The 14,813-nt window shown below is 40.4% G+C and overlaps 1 long non-coding RNA gene across 1 annotated transcript in view; it reads right to left on the bottom strand.

Moving 5' to 3' along the window:
* LOC136710753 (uncharacterized) overlaps positions 1-6,532 on the bottom strand; it is a 55,205-nt gene extending 48,673 nt beyond the window's left edge. Inside the window, exon 1 of the long non-coding RNA XR_010804660.1 lies at positions 6,414-6,532. This is a non-coding gene — a long non-coding RNA (uncharacterized lncRNA). The remainder of the gene's footprint in view (positions 1-6,413) is intronic.
* Between the last annotated feature and the right edge of the window lie 8,281 nt (positions 6,533-14,813).

Genomic DNA, 14,813 nt, shown 5'->3' with positions numbered 1-14,813 from the left:
GTCGAACAATGCATACCTTCATCAATCACTCCGAGACATTTCCTGTAGGAAATATGCTTAGTCACTAACTAGCGCAAAAGTAACGTCATCACCCTCCTATCGTTGTCCCAGGTGGGGAGATATCATGGAATAAGAACTGTTTAGGGTGCCTACACCAAATATTAATGTAGCAATAATTGTAGCAACCAGTGTAACCACAGATGCTTAAAAACCTGAGTAACCCACTTCAGATTACTAATTATTTCTCTCATATTTTAATGGAAACAACTAACTACACATTACCCTACAATCAACAGCAGTGAATATTACTTAATAGTGCATGACATTAACCATGCCTTTAAATACGACACAGCAATTCCCGACTGAAAAGAGGAGGTTGTCTTATGCTGTTCAAAAATTCAGAAAAAGCCACTGTAAATAAAATCAAAAACAGTTGCACCTAAATAAAACAATAAAAGAGCGTACACAGCTTTGCCTTGAATTAAATAAATTGAGTCTGGTTTTTGGAGTTTTTTCCTTCTTTAGTGTGAGCATATTTATGTGTTGGTTTGTGATTAGCTGCTGTGTCAGTTTATTTTCAGCGAACGTTGGGCTGTTAATCGAAAATAAATTGAAATTCAGAAAATCTTATAGATGTAATCTTTTATACTTTTAATCTTTTAGTTAGACTTTTATATGTTTTCTTTTAATTCCATTAAATGTTTTTTTGTTAATGTCTGTTTATGTGCTGTCCTCTTAAAACCATACTACCGTGCATGTCATCACATGACTCTGCCCCATCCAATCTGCCACATGAAAGCAACATGTAGGAAGCGCTAAAAACAGAGGCCAGCCGAGCAACTGGGGCAGCTTGTACCAGAGAAAAACGCTGTGTCTGTAATTCTAACATGTTATGATGACACAAAACAAATGTAAAAAAAAAAAAAAACCTGATTTGCGGTCATATTATCCAGTACTAGAATATGTTACACACATGAGTGTTACAGGTAACAGGAATGGTGTATAATTAATATTAAAACTTATTACATGAGTAACTCATTCATTCATTCATTCATTATCTGTATTATCTTATTCAGTTCAGGTTTCAGGTCCGGAACACACCCTGGAGGGGGCACCAGACCTTCGCAGGGTGATACACACACTCACACACTCACACCTATGGACACTTTTGAGTTGCCAATCCACCTACCAACGTGTGTTTTTGGACTGTGGGAGGAAACCAGAGCACCCGGAGGAAACCCACGCAGACACGGGGAGAGCACACCAAACTCCTCACAGTCACCCAGAGTGGGACTTGAACCCACAACCTCCAGGTCCCTGGAGCTGTGTGACTGCGACACAACCTGCTAATTTATTACCTTAGTCTGTTACTGTAAACAGTAAACATCCATCCATCCATTATCTGTAACCGCTTATCCAATTTAGGGTCGCGGGGGGTCCAGAGCCTACCTGGAATCATCGGGCGCAAGGCGGGAATACACCCTGGAGGGGACGCCAGTCCTTCACAGGGCAACACAGCACTAAACAGTAAACATATTAATCTAATTTTATTAGGGTGTGATCAGATTTAACTTTGGTTCAATTAAAACAAACCCTGGTTACTGAATGCTTCTTTACAAACTCTGGTGCACACTAAACAAGCACAGATTGGCTTGCAATATAAAAGTAATTTGTGGCATATGTTTTTTGTTTTTTTCTTTAAACCTACTTTGGGTCAACTGTAAAATGTCAGTGTGACCTTGAACCAAACCTGGAATAAAATGTAATGTAAATATGTGTAGAATTTTCTTGTTTGGTCTGGACCAAGGGAACCAAACTACAAGACTGAACACACCTTTACTTGCACCATGTTAACCACCAACATTGTTCATCACTGTATCAACTGAAATACAGTGAGTGGACAGAGAGTTTATTTACTTCCATTTCCCTTTACATATATACAATGCAATTTGTTATAAAAAATAAATATACATATAAAAATATATGTTTTATTTCTTTACAGTTTTTCTTCAAATATTGGATATGATGCCACCTGCTCCCTGTGAGCCCCTTACTATGACATTAGTTTCTCTGTGCAAGGGGGTGGAAACCCCTGATGCTCTGCCTGTGGATATAGAGAGGAAGTGGACAGGGGTGGCATAACCGGGCCTTTGGGAGGTCGTGTCATCACAACAAGGTCCTAGTGCACCGCCAACACCCTTCACAACAGGAAACAGTGACTGATCAAACACAGACAGAGGCAGGGATAGAGACAAATGGCAAAACAGGCTCATCCACTTTGTTCTAAACACGAACGTGCACCTACTTATATAAGTGGGGCATCAGCATTGGGCTGTCAGCATGGGGCAAGGTCTGCAGAAGATTTAATGGAGTAAATGAAGAGACAACGTTATAAGAAATTCTCCTTAGCACCACACAGAGCCTACAGCTTTGATGTCTTCATGGCATGCGACTTTAGGCCTCCCTCAGTGGAGACATGGGCCCATTAATGAATTCCCTGGGATCTTAATAAGCACGGCTGCATTTTTTTCAAGTAAGGATCAACGCTTAAATGAGTTATCAGAGGTTAGAGGCATTAGTAGCCTCTAATTAATTGGACTTGTTAAGATTCCTTGAGGACCTGTCACTTAGCAGAATAACACAATTACACCCCTGTTTGTCTGAATGGAGGGCGATGGTGCTCAGCGCAGTTAGCAGTAAAGCTGCCGAACTCTCTGAACCAGCGGAAGTAATTGCAGAGCGAAACACACCTAACGAGGGTCTCATCTTCAGAGAGATGTAATCAAACACATCTGGCTTGGTCAGTATGATCACAAGCTGACCCCCACTAGAGGAAATCAGGAGAATGTTTTCATCCTCTGACCTTTGGTTCCTCTTCAGAAGAACACCAAGTGACCTCTGCTCACCCAAGCAGTGGACACAAAGAACCACTCCTGTCAGCATCTTCTGCCTCATCAATCAGAGATAGCCATCATTAGTCCATGTGTCAAAACGTTCTCTTTAATTCCACACCTCTGGGGGTAACTTCAGAGCTTCTGAAAGTCAACCCCAGCTTACTCTGGCACTGATCCCCTGTTCCTTATGAGGCCACCAGAGCACTCCATGTCTTCAGGGCCAGCAGCAATCAGTGACGTGAGCGTCACAATGGCTAATTCAATTTTGGCTCAGGCGCCGTGCTCACCAGGCCACAGAGCCGTGCATCTACAAGATACCACCTCGGAGATGTGAGCAGGTTCCAGTAGGCCCCAGGCAGCCCAACTCTAATAGACACAGTTAATGGGATTGGAAAGTAGGAAGAGGAGGATGAGGAGCAGGTACAGCTTGCTATGGCCTTTCTGCCCGTTGGCATGACGAAAGTGAGGCTTGGACCACCTGGGCTGGAGACAGACTCCATTCCCTGCCTTCTCAAGCACTGAAGTTTTATCAGTGGCTGGGGTGGAGGAGGGGGCGGGGTGCTGGCCGTGGCGCTGCCAAGCTTGCTCAAGGAGATTTGGAAGACTAAGAGGGGAGGGAAGTGGGGACAACATCTGTGTGGCATGCCACAGGCTTCGGTTCACTTAGCGGCGTCTCTCTCCAGGCCGGATGAGGCGGAGAGGTGGATGCGAGTGGCAGCGGAGAGCGGCACAACAGCGGGCAGGCCGCACTCGCGCACTCGGCAGCTGACAGCTGCTGACCCACAGGAGCAGGCAAATTAAAGATGTGGAAAGAAAAAGAAATAACTCTAGCTAAAATGCATTCCACTCCCTGCAGTGCCACTGATAAGAGCTGTCGTTCCACAGGACTGAGTGGCTGCAGAATATATTCAGATAATATTTTAGAGATTTGGCTCGTTTTTTAATGGTGACATGTCAGACTCAGAATTGCTTTTCACAAGGTTGAAAAGGTAACTTTTTCTTTATGTTATTAAAACTTTGAATATAGCATTTAATATTTTATAGAATTCATCTACAGTGTTGTTTATTTGATATATTTAACAATATATATCACTAGTTGTTTAAGAGGACATATCATCACTTTCCAGCGACGGAGTGATATCAGTCAACCACAGGACATCACAAACTCACCCAGTAACTCACACATTCACACATATGAACAATATTGCATAGTCAATCCATCTACCAGCAAGTGTTATTGGATTGTCGGAGGAAACAGGAGCTCCTGGAGGAAACCAATGCAAACACAGTGAGAACACACCAACTCCAGCAAATATGAGCACAGGACCCAGGGCCCCAGGATCCTGGAGCTGTGTGGCAGTGATACTACATGTAACCTGAACACCACTGAACTTTTTCAGTAAAGCAGAACAACAACTACGTATTTGTTAAGTTTAGTGTAATGCATTAAAGAAATGTCATTGATTCATTGATTCATTCATTTATTCATCCTTTCTCTGTAACCACTTATACAGTTCAGTGTTGTGGTGGGTCTGGATCCTACCTGGAATCACTGGGTGCAAGGCAGGGACAGACACTGAATGGGGTACCAGTCCGTTACAGGGCACAACACATTCTCTCACACATTCACACACATATTGACAATTTAGCAAGGTCAATCAACCTAATAAAGTGTGGTTTTTGACTGTGGGATGAAGCTGGAGCACCTGTAGGAAACCCACACAGACACGGGGAGAACACACCAAACTTCTCACAGAAAGTCACCTAAGGCCAAACATTTTTCCAGACATGTTTTTTTGTTCAAATCCATTGTCTATCACAAAAAAGCACAATTTGCCAAATATCTACCTATTTTTACTCAAACAAGGGGTGTTATTGACCCCACACTTAAATAATCTTGCACAAACAGTCCTACAATTAAACCAAAAGTGATACAAGGAAAATATCATAACTTTAAGGAAAAAATAAACCTCTACAGTAGAGAAACATCATGTAGCCTCACAGCAGGAAAGGATGCAGTCTCCTGAAGAGCAGCGTGGGTGAACAATACCCAGCACAGGGATGGAGCATGTCATAGGCACCACAGGAATCAAAAGGGACAGTGCTAGCCACCACAGTGTCCACTATAACAAACACTTCCCCTTTATTTACAGAGACACTCTGAAAAATTCTATCTACATTGAGGTGAAGGCGAAAGCATGTAATATGATGACATATTATTGTTATCATGGTAGATTATGTTACACAAGCTTTTCTGAGCATATAGTGGACATTATCAGTACTTGGATAAGCATTGACACTAAGTTTAATGTCCATTAGTCATGCTTTTTAATGAGGCGGTCGATTGTGTATGAAACACTGATCAAAACTGGCTGCGCAGATATAAATACATGTATTTATTTATTGAGAATGTGGTGATGTAATGTAAGAGTTAAATTTCATCATGAATATAGTGCCTTGTGAAAATATCTTTTTCTATTATGATTGTATTTTGCCATGTTACCCACCTGTTGTTGACCCTTCATTTATCTGCCATTTTATCTGATACATCTAACATATTGGTGCACTTTTACTACGCACGATTAAAAAAAAAATTCTATCAATTGAAAGAAACCAACATGAGGCCACGGCTGGCTGAAGTGAACCTAAATGAATGTGTACCTTATAAAGAGGCCAACGAGTGTCAGTACATGAGAGCTGTTTCTAATGTTTTGTTATTCACTGTATACACCAATACACTGTAATATATAATGAGTGTTCTCTCTGGGTGTAAAATGGCACCTAATGTCTCTTTGTACATCTCCTTATATACTAGTATAACACTAAGTTCACTGGCCCTGGATGTTCTTCAGAATTCTGCTATGATTTTGCTACGAATGTCCCAAAAACATCACAGATTTCACTCTCTAGTTAATCTGGCCCTCTTTACACACCTGTCTCAATATACACTGGTTTACTTTAACTTATAAAACCTAGAACAGATCCCACCATATTTACAAACCCTAATACTAGCAGTATCTAACTATAATACCCACTCTTCCCTTTATATCAAACTTAAAGTCCCTAAAACAAACATTTCTTATGGCTTCTCTTCATTTCAGCATGCCGCTGTACACAGCTGCAACTCACCTGAAAAATGTTAAACCTGGAAAGCTTTATTTCTGATTCTACTTTCAAGAACAATATAAAGGATATTTTTACTGATACTAGCACCTGCCTATCCATTAACTGACAGCAGTGTTGATATTTCATGTTGATTTCCCTTTCCCTTAAGTGGCATCTGCTGCTTGCTCAAATTTGTTCTTAATGATTTGCCTGTTTACATTAAAGGTTACATAAACAAGAGAGCCTGATGACAACTAGCCAGACGAAAATAAACATCAAAGATCTGTGCAAAGAACTAAGAGCTGGCACTCAGGACTAAACATGAGACATCTCCGGGTGAATGCAGTTGTGAATGACACTCCACATCAGTTCATAAGAAAGCAATCAAAGGAGCTGATTTGTTTGCTCACTTACACAAGCAGACTTTAAAAGCCATAGTTGTCATGGTACATTTTGGTGAAGAGACATGGCATGGAGACACAGAAGTCTGAAGTCTGGAAGGGCTTTAGGCATTTAGGCAGATTCACAACTCCCCTCCTCCCTCCTCTGTGTGAGAGAGTGAGAAAGAGAGTGGGGAGTTAAGTCGAGAGAGAGAGAGAGAGAGAGAGAGAGAGAGAGAGAGAGAGAGAGAGAGAGAGGGAGAGAGTGAGAGAGAGAGAGAGAGAGAGAGAGAGAGAGAGAGAGAGAAATTCCCTCAGCTGCATTGTGGTACTCTGCTGCTGTCCAAACATATCAGAGTAAATAATTAAAAGCGCAAAGCATAGCTTAAGTGCACAGCTCTGCTGAGCTCCAGCTCCAGGGACAACACTGCTAAACAATATAAACAGAGGAGGCCAAGCAGCCTCAAACCTTCTGTCCTTTCTCATTCTCTATGTGTGAAAGTCTGTGTCTGTGTGTGTGTGTGTGTATGTGTGAGAGTGAAAGTCTGTGTGTGTTTAGGTCTTTTGCTGTCAGTTCATGTGCTGGCAGCACCAAATCCCCAACTGCTATGTCATAGTTACACAATTAGTGCCAACATTTACATATAACAATTTTTTTGTGAAAACATTGAAAGAAAAATTTATAAATGTACTCACAACACTCAAATCTTGTGTGTGGTGGAAAGTATCCCACAGTGTTGCATAATGATTAAAAACAAAGCCTAATTCTCTGTTAGCCATATTAGCATTTTTATCATTTGATCTAAAGGAAAACTGTTAGCCCACTAGACAATGCATTTCTCTGCTTTTGTGATCATATCTTGTATACAAGCTTCGGTAATCATGTTATTTCACTTATGTTTTGTTTTAGCTTGTAAGATTCTACAGGGTAAATAATTTGATAATGGACAATAACCATTTCTAATTCACAGCACTTTCACTTCTGCTTTAAAATTGAATTCTAACACATATTTTCAGGATTAAGCAATTACAGATAGTGTGCCATGTTACATTCTTTACACAACTGCATATATACCCTCATATTCACTCATAAAATATACCCTCATATTCACTCATACAATTCACTTAGCCCCTTCTCCTCAAACAAACAAACAAACAAATAAATAAATAAACACAACAGTATCATTCTAGCTCTACATCTTGCAGTAATATCTACCCACTACTGCAACTTACCCCCTTCATGAGCTTCTTTCAGCAGCTTCTAACCTGCTGATAAAAAAAATTGCCATTGCCCTTATCATTATGACCACCACCATCTCCCTGACCTAAACCAAATAGATTCACCATTCTCTCCATGCAACCGCTCATCAGCACTTACTAAAGATAACCTACTGAATCACCAAGTGTTAGCACAAGGCCACAAACCAGACAGCAGAGGTGTAGCAGAGAAGAAAGTGATCTACTGAGCCCTGAATGGACTTAAGCACTGCTCTGAAGTCAGTGGAGGCAGACGGTGTGAAAGCAGATAGGCTTGAGTCTCAGGGTCCAGCCCAGCCTCCCTCTGTGAGCTAACCCTTGATGACAGATGCTGGCGACTCCACTGAGACAAATGATTAGCCCAGCAGACCCTGTATCAAACACTGGCGGGAGTTAGCCTAATGCTCTTCCAAAGCTAGATCCTCGGCTACTACAAAGATATCAGAAGGCCAACCCTTCAAATGGAAGGATGGCAGCTACTTTCTTTCTCTGAGGACAGTCTTAAATAGAATTAGATGTTTGCAGGAACATGAGGCTCTTCCATCAGATCAATGCGGTTTGCTCACAAATGAGGAAAAAGGAGATGTTCCTAAACAAGCAAACGGTCTTTCTTTCTTTTCTTAGATGTGAGGCCTTTTTAAAAGTACAAAAAAGGACTCCCTGGCATTGCTTAACAGATATTATTTAAGACGGCTCTCATTGAAATGTTTGTAATGGCACACCAGGGTATGTCTCATCTGCGGTATGGTCAGATGCTACTGTTATTGTTGCCTCTGCACAGACAGTCAGGGACATAAAAGGCACATCAGACCTGTCTAGAAAGGGCTGGACAATTGCCAAAATGTCTGCCTCCAAATCCCTGCTTCTCACAAGCAGCTATGGCATTTGTCTTTGAAACCCATTTTTCTCAACGGATGGCATAGACCAATTTGGATCCGTAAACATCTTTAAATGCTGAATGGAGAAATTTTACATAGTGTATGGCATTATAAGACCTTTATGTTTGAAAAAAGAATTTCTTAAAATATGTTTTTTTTCTTCCTTTCTCCACCCCATATTTTCCACTGCCTCTTTTTTGAAAAAAAAAAAAGGTCCAAGTAAAACAAAAATTTCTAAAATATGTAATTTAGCAATGACCTCTGTCAAAGTTCATAAGGTCTCCATCTGTGGGTGAATAACAGCCGAGACTAAAGAATGCTGACCCTCTAACAGCTTGCCTGTGACTACCTGCTGGTCCAAAAACACTGGGCCAGACGAGAGGACCTAGCACACTCAAAAGATCAAACAAGACCAGCAAATAGTGCTTATTTGAGGGAAATGGCATTCCAGAAAAGACAAGCTGCTACTCCAGTATATTTGGACCATCAAATGATCATCAAGGAAAGGCAAATGTCTATTAATACAAAAATATACTGAATGGCCATACACTTTTACTAGTACCCCTCACCAGTTCTATATTTAGAGCCAGCTGTAATAAAGACTATTTGAAATTTAATCCTTTTTGTAATATTTGTAATTAGAGAACAGCAGCCAAAAAGCAGCTTTGCTTGACCGCTCCTTCAACTATGAAAAGAAGGCCCGACGCTTTTGGAGAGTGGATCTGAGAACGAAGGCCTGCTGTGGGGCCCTGCTATCAGTTCAGACCACTCTGACATGACCAGCACACACACTTTCTATTCTCTCCTTGCTCCATTCATCCACCACAGATCCTTCTTCTGAGAGAGGTAACAACCAGGCCTGAATAAAAATAAATCCATTGTACAAGAATAGAAAAAATGATGAAATGGAATATGCAGGAGAATATATAGTGAAACTTAAATACATGTATTGGATACACCTTGGCCACATTCAATTAGAAAGTTTTTCACTGCCTCTCTTAGATCACTTGCATGCTCCACTATATTTTAAGAATGCCTTTTAAGACTATATTTTAAAATTACATTTTAAGAAGATTTTAAGGAAGATTTATTTCAGCTTTTATTTGGTGGCATTGGTAGAATTTTAGCCCAACAGTAACTTGACAGGCGAGGGAAAAATGGAAGTTAATGTAAAAATATTTTATTCCAAGTAATTCTGGAGCATTTCTATTGGTCCATTCATCATGAAATTTGAAGAACTGTCACTGTGTTCAAATAATATAGTAAACTAAAACTTGACAAAACATGGAGATACATGTTTTTCTTCAGACAGTAACAATTTGCAAGAACAGCTTGGGCAGGTACACATATGACATCACAAACCAGAATGTATAAATACATAAATGACTATGTCTATGATTTTAACAAGAGCAACAAAAAGTTATTATAGCATTAATGGAGGTAAGAGGTAGTGAAACTTTAAGTAAATATATTATTAATAATAGGCGCCACATAGACAAACATGTCCATAAATTTTCAATGGGATAAAGGACAGGGCTTTGTGATGACCACTCCAAAACCTTCGGTATACATTCTGTATAATTTTAAGAATATTCTTTACATATGCACACCTCATTTACAAACATGGTTCTCTGGAGTACTACCATACTTTCATGGCCTTGCTCAGAGTACTGCATGTACCACTCAAGAATATTTTTCACCTTAAACCTTTTCTCAGAACTATTGTAAAATAAAATCTCAGACATAGAACAAAAAATCTGTAACCATTTTGTGACTTTGTACTTATAGATTGGAGTAGTTTACCCTATATATAAAAGCCAACTCTAAATGCCAATTCCATTTTTAAGTTCATTAAAAGTACAGATATATCCAGTGTCACATGGGAAGAAGACATTGCTCTAACCAAACCAGACCACTGGAATAAAAGATGAAAGGCATTTTCCTTCAAAGAAAAAATAAAATTCATTCTAATGCTAAATTCCTTTGAGAGATCTTTGAGGGTTTGGTAACTCTGTGTGGTGTGTGTCTTTTGGGTCCGTTACAAGATGTTATCAGAAAGCAAACAGTGTGCAACCGTTCAGTCAGGCCAGGCGCATTCACACACCGTGATCGGGTGACCTATTCAAAAGCAAAGGCCTCATGTCCAGATTAGAATATTTCTGTCAGTGGAACTCAAGGTCATTAAGCCTGCTGCCTGCCCTGGGCCTTAAAAGACATGGGGTGATATTAATACGTGCTTTATCCCCTTGCCAATCCTCATAAAGAATGCCAGTCATCTGCTAATCCAAAAAAAAAAAGACTAAAAATGGACACATACCTTCTCATATACACTCTGTTCTGCCAATAACAAGCTCTAATTCTAAATCGTATCAAACAACAGCACATGTCCATAGATCTTTGAGGCTCTTCCAGCATTCTCCTGTATTTAATGCCTGTAAAGACTGCAATAAGAAAGGCTCAGGGAGACATTTGCCCTCTCACAGAAGGGGTTTCAGTGAAGAACTAATGGTTTTTAGTGGGCATTTGTCAACCTGCAAACTCAGTGTTTACAAATTACAAGTTATTTATGCAATTTATTTGTTTTGATGTGTTAGAAATTGCAGTCCATGTGATCAAAACCCGTGTGTTTTGTTTCTAGGAAATGTACTGGAATGTAACCTGTGTAGGATTCAACCTACTTACAACAAAAACATTAACACTGAAACCAAAGAATCACTTCCTTTGTTAAATTGGCCACTGGACTAAAGTGCTGGCTGTTTTATAATATTCAATATTTGTTTCATTACAAAAGGTTTGTGAGAGTTAAGAATGTGTTTTCTTTCTCCTGTTAAGTTACAATTTTTGGAGATAAAGGTTTTTCCATTTTCATTGAACAATGACAACATGTGTGTCCAAAGATATGATATCAGTAAAATTAGCTGTCAGAGCCATGGCTAAGCATTTCTGCTTTGAATCTGCTGTACAGTCTCAAACAGGGAACTTCACACAATCAAGGTTTCTTATGTCAAAAATGTAAGGAACCAGTCCGATTCAACTTGGAGGGCAGGGATATTGAGTGGCAAGTGACAATATGGAGACAGGGGCAATGAATTTAAATAAAATGTGCAGTTATTTATCATAATACAGCATACAACAAAATGTGTCTTCCACATTTAACCTGTGGCAGTGAACACACACACTAGGGAACTAGGGGCTGTGAACACACAGAACAGCAGGCAGCCATCCCTGGCGCCCATGGAGCAGTTGTGGGTTCTGTGCCTTGCTCAAGGTCCCTTCAACCGTGGATTGAGGGAGGAGGACAGTGTGCTCACTCCCACTGCCCACAATTTTCCTGTCGGTCATGGGAATCAAACCACCAACCTCTTCTCTGACCATTAGGACACGGCTGCCCACAGGGACATATTTTATGTTGCATTTTTATATATAATTTTTATAATGCCATTTGTCATGGCATTAGGGTTTCTTTTTTTATTAGAAATATATTCTAAATACATTATTTGGGTGATGTCACTTTTAGATGATTTTAACTGATAATTAAAGGTGGATTTTGAAGTGTTTGTAATTATGTACACACTTTGGTTTATCTTCTTTAAACTTGTTTGGTGCAATGCTTACTTATCTGCATCTAGTCAGTGAAATAATGTACACAAACTATGCACTACATCTCTTACTCAGAAGCCTCAAAAATTAAATTCAGCTTTTCTTCCTCCAAAACAGCACAGTAATAGTGAGCATCTGGCACTGGCGTTTTCTCTTCCCCTGACGTTTCAGAATTCTCCTGTAAGCATCATTAATGTAAGCTCTGCCTCATACCTACAGGACGAGTGAAAGTGACCTCTGACACAGGCACCTGCTGCTGTGCCCCAGTCCAGGCTGCAGCTCCCCCATCTGGGCCTGCCTCAATCCAGCCTTTTCCCATCAGCCACAAAGGCCAGGCTTTTATGCTCCATTACCAGAGCTGCGGAGGACAACTGATGGCTCACCTTCGCTCATCAGTTCTGGTAACTAACACCCATTATATAAGAGTGAATAATTTCACTTGAACCGAAATGTATCCTGATGTGTCAGGTTGCCATGGCTGGACTGTCACTGTAAATGGCTTAACAGCACAGAGGTAAGCAACATTGGAAGATAATAATGATCACTGAAAATGTCACTATTATTATAGGACTTACGAGGGCAGTGATAGTAATTGAATAACAGGAATCTTAAAATGCTATTGCATCAAAAGCCTGTAATTTGGGCAAGATATGAGCATGATCCTGAAGCTTTTCATTTTCTCATCCTCTGTAGGAAATCAAAGATATTGTCACTGATGCATACATGAATCCCTTCTTCTAAAGCCTCCAGAATATGATATCATTTTCATTGTAGCTAATGAATGTTTGCTATTCTGTTCATTTTAATTTACAGTTAATAGGGTAAATCAAATTAAGACGTAGACCACCTGGGTAGAGAATAGGGTTTCTCACTGAAATAGACAAATATAATACACTGAAAGATGACTGGATTAGAAACACCTACCTTGTATCTACACCCATTGTCCATTTTACCAGCTCCACTGACTACACACTTACACTTTGTAGTTCTACAATTACAGGCTGTAGTGCACCTGTTTCTCTGCATACTTATCCTCATTTCACCCTGTTCTTCAATGGTCAGGAATGATTTGCGTGGTGGATCATTCTCAGCGCTGCAGTGACGTGGTGGTGTTGTTTTAATGTGTGCTGTGCTGGTGTGAGTGGATCAGAAACAGCAGGGCTGCTCAAGTTTTTAAGCCCTCAGTGTCACTGCTGGACTGAGAATTGTCCACCAACCAAAAATATCCATCCAACAGGGTCCTGTGGGTGGCATCTTGCATACACTGATGAAGGACTAGAGTTGAAATGAGCTACTGTTTCTGACTACATCTACAAAGTGGACCAACGAGGTGTGTGTCTAACAGAGGGGACAGTGAGTGGACACGGTGTTTAAAAACTCGAGAAGCACTGCTGTATCTGATCCACTTGTATCAGCACAACACACCACCTCAGGAGACACTCTCACTCTGGAGACACAGTGTTTCTGCAAAGATGAGAATGATCTACCACCCCCATCATACCTGCCCTGTGGTGGTCCTTTGAGGATCCTGGCTTTGAAGAGCATGGTGAAACGGGGAAAAGAAAGTATGCAGGTGGACTACAGTCTGGAAATATAGAACTACAAAGTCCTTCTGTATGGTCAGTGGAGCTGATAAAATGGACAATGAGTGTAGATGCAAGGTAGATGTTCAACATATTACTAAAATGAAATTAAAGTTAAAAGAATATATAACAATAAACGTGCAAATCTTTTGCTAGAATTTTGTGTTTTCGATGTTTTGTGATCTGCCAATTGTATGTATGTATGTATCTTTACACTTAACCGCGACCCTGAAATGGAGAAGCGGAGAAGAAAATGATGATGATGATGATGATCTTTACACTTATATAGCGCCTTTCTAGACACCCAAGGACGCTTTACAATCCACACTGCTCAGAACACTCAATCCACAGACACTGGTGAGAAGCGGCAGCCAAACGCGCTTGTTTTGCTTAATACAAATTTCCAATAAAACATTCCATTGCTCAACAATCGTAGTCAAGCGCACACACTATGTGTCTGATTAGCTTTTGGTGGCCTCTAATACACATCTCGTAGCCAGACTACAGTGGATAACACTGGGGCATAAGAAACAGCAAGAGTCCACAAGCCCACTCCCTACAAAACAGATCAGTGAATGCATGCAATGTATTCACAATACCTGCAAACAAGGAAGGTCTAACAGACCGTAGCACATGACTGTATAATCATACTGACAATGAAGATTAATTTGGTGAGGACAGGACAGGATGTAAACATATGACAAGAACATGATTATCATAATTTATTCTACACACTCTTTCAGGCCTAAAATAGACAGATTACATACCACTCTGCTTATAGGACCACTGCTGTTTTGCTGCAAACAGAACAGCATGAACTGTAATGACTTTAGCGCTGTTAAGGTTTTCAGTTCCTATTACTGAAAGTACAGCTATATGAAGCACTGGTACAAAACATACATTCCCCAAGGATGATGGATCAATTCAGCTCATTGTAAAGGACCATCACGGACAATTAATGCATATTATCCAGGACAATCAGCTGAGCAATATGCTGGTGAGAAAGTGCTATTGTTCTTAGAGAGCCTTCACGCTCTTTAGGGAGACCCACGTGGAGTCCTCTTGTCCTCTATAATGGCTGCTGTGTTCACTGGTAACTCCTGGAGGGGTTTCCAG

This window comes from Hoplias malabaricus, chromosome 12 (genome assembly GCF_029633855.1).
Source record: "Hoplias malabaricus isolate fHopMal1 chromosome 12, fHopMal1.hap1, whole genome shotgun sequence".
Lineage (NCBI taxonomy): Eukaryota > Metazoa > Chordata > Actinopteri > Characiformes > Erythrinidae > Hoplias > Hoplias malabaricus.
The sequence above is the reverse complement of the archived record's forward strand: the minus strand, read 5'-3'. Positions and strand labels throughout refer to the sequence as shown.